This window comes from Herpailurus yagouaroundi, unplaced genomic scaffold (genome assembly GCF_014898765.1).
Source record: "Herpailurus yagouaroundi ecotype Mexico unplaced genomic scaffold, PumYag 28, whole genome shotgun sequence".
NCBI lineage: Eukaryota > Metazoa > Chordata > Mammalia > Carnivora > Felidae > Herpailurus > Herpailurus yagouaroundi.
The window spans coordinates 68,307,417-68,313,233 of NW_024412376.1; positions in this window are offsets into that span (position 1 = coordinate 68,307,417).

Genomic DNA, 5,817 nt, shown 5'->3' on the forward strand with positions numbered 1-5,817 from the left:
TTTTCAACGTTTATTTATTTTTGGGACAGAGAGAGACAGAGCATGAATGGGGGAGGGGCAGAGAGAGAGGGAGACACAGAATCAGAAACAGGCTCCAGGCTCTGAGCCATCAGCCCAGAGCCTGATGCGGGGCTCGAACTTACGGACCGCGAGATCATGACCTGGCTGATGTCGGACGCTTAACCGACTGCGCCACCCAGGCGCCCCAGTTCTAGCTTTTTCAAATTTAAAATGCTATTAATCATGCTTACCTCATGAAGATTAGTGTAAATGTATATAAAATATTTAGCATAGTGCCTGGGACACAGTGCTTATTAATAACAGAAATATTATTATATTCATTATATTTAAAAAGTGACTATTAATATTCATTTTCATGTAAATGTGTACCAAGCATTTGTGCTTGGCGGAAGAGAAATAGAAATGAATTAAAGTTCCTTCTTTTGCAATGGAAGACTATAATTTGTCTATGTTTGTCTATATTTGTCATGCATGTCATACATGCATGAAATTTGGGGGGGGAGGTGAAAGGACAGGTACTTAACAAGGCTATATAAGATACAGTATTAACCTATGACAGTTATATGAGAGTCCAGAAAAAGAGTATTTGATTCCATAATTTTAGGCCAGGGACATCTTCAAAGAGTAAATAATGAAGTGGAATTTCAACTGAGCACAGAAGTTTATTTGTCAGAGACAATGGGAAGGACTGAGCAGCATGGGCAATGATTAGAGATATAAACAAATGTGGTATGTTTAATTGACTAAAGACATGTATTAGTTTTCTATTGCTGCATAAAGAAATTACCACAAATTTAACAGCTTAAAAAATACATGATTTTTATCTCATGGTTATTGTGAGTCTGGAGTCTGGGCATGGTTTAGCTGGGTACTTAGTTCGTGATTTCACAAGGCTGGAATGAAGAAATCAGGCATAGTGCATTCTCATCTATGGGCTGGCTTGGGGAGCAATTCATTTTCATGCTTTTTCAGTTAGAGAGTAACTCATTTTCTGTGGTTATTTGACTGAGGTCCTCATTTTCTGTCTGGTTGTTGACCAGGGACCACACTCACCTCCTACATGATGCTACCAGTTCCTTGCCAGGCAACCCTCTACATAAGCTCTATCACAACATGACAGCTTCCTTCTTCAGAGTTAATATAATAAAGCCTCTCTCCCTCTCTCTTTTTCTCTCTCCCTCTGTCTGTAGTCAGCTAAGGTGGAGTCTTCTATAATGTAATATAATGATGAAAGTAACTTCTCATCACTTTTGCCATGTAACACATCTAAGACTGTGGGGCATAATAATACCCCATTATATATACCATATTATATTGGTGAGAAGCAAGTCATACTCAATGAGAGGCAATTATAAAGACATGGATCACTGGGGATCTTAATAAGATATGTTTACCACAAGGCAATTTAATATATATTAAGATAAGAATTAGTTATGAGAGTAGAAAAAAATAAATAGGAGCCACATTATGAAATGTTTTTAATTTTTTGTTAAGATATTTGAATATTATTTTCTAGGAAATTATAGTATCACTAAGAAATTTTAAGTTGGTAAGTGGCATAATCAGATCTTTCTTTGAGAAAGACAACATTGGTGAGAAAAAAAAGAATGTATGGGAGTAGAGAGTGAAAGGGGGGCAGGAAAATAAAGTAAAAGGCAGGAGTCCATGCAGGATATGAGGAACCAGGAGTGGGAATGGGAGTGGGAGATTAGTCACAGAAGATTCAGGATTTTGAATGTAAATGTAATTCAAATCTGTGCCTGGAGTAAGATATCAATAAGATAAATACTTATTTTAAATATGTTCTTCTCTAATGAATTAAATTTTAAAATATCATTTAAAAATGTGTACAATGTCTAGTCACTTGACATTGAGAGTCCATTAAAAAGTACTTGATTTTATAGAATTTTCAACGTGGCATATTAATGATGTATTGCCTAAATACCATAAAACTTATATATTCAGTATTTTACTTTGCTATTTTTATTTTATATCAAAGTAAAATATTATGGACATTTTAACAATATTTTACTTAATAAAAACAGATTTGAATTATGGGAATCTTTTGGTCATGCATGATTCACTTTGGTCCATAAGTTAGTTGTACATGTATTTGGCCCATTTGTGTTCTCTGTCTTTAGATTTGAGATATTCTTTTGCAGCTGAATATACTTTATCCTTGATATTCAGGCATAAGCACAAACATTGTATGTGAATTACACATTGCCCCTTTAATTCAGATAACATTTCATTTTTCCTTCAGAGGCTAATAATATTCTTTTGTTTTGCATATGTTGTGAGGTCCTATGCTGACAGCAAAGCTGAATACCAAAACCATCTGTCAGGCCCCAGGAGAGTTTGCTATTATTCACTGCTTCTTCATGGTGTAAGGTCAATACTACAACAAGGTATATTTCAATAAATATTCAGTGAGGAGAGAAATTGTCTCAAAGTCGGAACTACCAGCTGTCAATACAACTAGTGACAAAAGAGTAGGGAAGTAGCCTTGAGGGTGTACAGACCCATTTGGGAATTGATTTCCATGGGGTTCTGAGCTTTGTTCTGCAGAATATCTTTTAACAGAACAAAGTATGTGGTGAAAGTGGCATTTTAAAAAATATTATCTTTCCACACAATCTCTCAAATATTGTTACAGGATCTATGCATATTTTATTGTTGACTGATACAACTATAACATATGATGCATATTTCTTCTCCAAAGAGAAAAAAGACTCATTATGTTTTAAAAAAAGAAAGAAAAGAGAGATTTGTGTTTAGCCATCTGTGGTGCTCGCTGGAGGTTAAGAATATTGTCATTGGAACATTGATTCCTGAGGTAATTAATTCTAAATGGACTAAGTTAAGCATTAATGGCTTTCAAGAGTAGGCAATCAGGATGAAACACATGTCACACCCACTTTTAATATGCACTTTTTTTTTTGTCCAGAAACACAATAATACACTGCATTGTTTGGAAGTAGGTTAATATTTCTAAGAGATAATAATGCAAACATCCATGGTCAAACAATGATACACTGTGCCAATCTTAAATGTAAAAAATCTAATGGTGTTTTCATTCTTCCTTTCCTCTTTCCCTAAGTATAATTATTATTCTTGGTGAAACCCTAAATATTTTCCTCTTTTCTTGGCAAATTATAAACAAATGTCTTTTATCATCTACCCTTTTTGATCTAAACTAGGTGTTTCTGGCTGCAGTGACAAATAACGTTGAGGAACAAATAATATGTTCCTGTAAGGTATTCAGTAGCAGCAAGATACATTGAGTAGCTGGATAATTATTCATTAATAGGGAGCAAAAGGTTAAAAACAAACAAATTATTTCAGGGTTTTCTTAAACTACAATTTGTCTAGGCTACTCTTCCCTAACTGCTGCTTTTGTAAGGACAAATATAAAATTCAATTAAACATAGAAGTCTTCTCCCCATTGGAAAAAAGGGGAGGGATTTTCATTCTCTCTTTTTTCTTAACAAGCATTTACTTTAGACAACCTGTCATTATAAATAATTTCTTCTTTCTTTGAAAACTGGATAGATCTTTTGCCAGCTTTGTCTCTCAGGAATGTTTTTTCTCAAGGACTTGGGAACCACCCCATTAAAAATGTAATTATCAAGAAAGATAGTGTCCCCTTCTCCAGTTTCTGTGGGAGAGTAGGAGCCCAATATTGGTGGGCACCTTGCTTCAAGCTGCAAAACATCCTCCTGTCTTAAAGATACGAGTTTATTATCCCTCAGGATAAAGCCAATAATCTAACATAGATGGCACCCTTAATTCCCAAACAAAGTTAGCATGAACTATTTGTAACAAAAGTTGCAGTCAGAATCTCTTATTTGAGGACTAATTATTGTTGACCTTAAGAAAAGTATGTAATGGATTGTGTCTGTTTGCGTTAAACTGTGAAATTTCTTTCCATCTTTTCAATATTTTAGCACATTACCTGTGGTATGCATCCCATTCTGGTTTATGTTTATTCAATGATATGATTGTTTTCAGTCTTCACTACCTTTGACGAGAGGTTTTCTGGGTTGAGAGAAATTTCTTTAATATTTAAAAGAAATGGTCATTGAAGTACAATTGACATAGAATGCTACATTTGTTTCATTTATGCAACATAGTGATTAGAGAATTTTGTGCAATGCTCAATGATCACCACAAATGTAGTTGTTCCTGAAACCAAGTTTAGCTGTTCATTGCTCGAAAGGCCAAGTTGATTGGGAGTTTGGCCTGGAAAGAATTTGAGAGAAGTCAGACTCTGGTCCAAAAGCCAACTCTGAGGTTTCTGCCTGTCCTAAGGTTTTTAAAAGGGGTTTAGGGTAGTTAATCAGTACAGGGAACGCAGTGGTATGCAACATTTCTTGATTACATGCAGACTCAGTGGTGCCAGCTGGAAGTTATCTCATGCTCATTGGTTGTGTGAGGGGGCCCTGTTCTTATTTCATGATATGCAGGAAACTGTTCTTTCTGCAAAGGAGGGCGAGGTCTACAGCTACACAAAGGAAGTTGGTAAAATCATTTACTTGACCCCCAAAAGAAAAACATTTTGCTAAAATATTGCTGGGCTAATCAGAAAGCCAAGGAGGCTTCAAACAGACTTTCTGGCCTCTTGAACTGGGAAAGTTCTGGTACTTCACTCTTTAAGGCTAGTGGTCTGTAAATCTGGAAGAGTAAATGAGTTCTGTTACACATCAAAGGATTTAGGTCAGCAAGTAAGGAGTGTGTTAACTTGAAACAAGTTAATCTTTAAGACCCATTGGGGTGCTGTTATATAGTTACCACCTATTATCATACAGTTCATATAATATTCTTGACTATATTCCCTGTGCTGTACTTTTAATCTCCATCATTTATTTTATAACGGAAAGTTTGTACCTCTGAGTCTGCTTTACCTATTTCGACCATCCCCCACCACCTCTCCTCTGGCAACCACCAGTTTATTCTTTTATTTATGTATCTGTTCCAGTTTTTGTGTTTGTTCATTTGTTTTGATTTTTAGATTTCACATATGAGTGAGATTACATGCTATTCTGTCTGAATTATTTTAATTAGCATAATACCTTCTAGATCCATCTGTGTTGTCACAATTGGGAGGATCTCAAAGGCTAGACTTTTAGGAATCATTTCTGTAGTTACAAATGGAAAGATCTCATTCTTTCTAGGGCTGAGTAATATGCCATTGTATGTATATACCACTTTTTCTTTATGCATCTCTCAATGCACACCTGGGTTGGTTCCATATCTTGGCTATTGCAAATAATGCTTCAATAAACATACTGGTGCATATATCTTTTCAAATTAGTCTTTACATTTTCTTTGGGTAAATAGTTAGTAGTGGAATTACTGAATCATGTGGTATATCCATTTTAATTTTTTTGTGGAAACACCATACTGTTTTCCATAGTAGTTCCACTAATTTACATTCCTACCAATAGTGCATGACGGTTTCCTTTTCTCCACATGCTCACCAACACTTGTTATTTCTTGTCTTTTTGATTTTAGCCTTTCTCACTGGTGTGAGATGATATCTCACTCATTGTGGTTTTGGTTTTTATTTTCCAGATTATTAGTGATGTTCAGCCTTTCTTATCTGTCTGTTGGCCATCTGTATGTTTTCTTCAGAAAAATTTCTATCCAGGTCCTCTGCCCATTTTTAAATCAGATATATATATGCCTGAGGAGTCATATTTAGAAAAATGGTGCTAAGACTGATGTCTAAGAGATTACTCTGAATGTTTTCTTTTAGAAGATTTATGGTTTCAGGTCTCATCTTCAGGTCTCCTT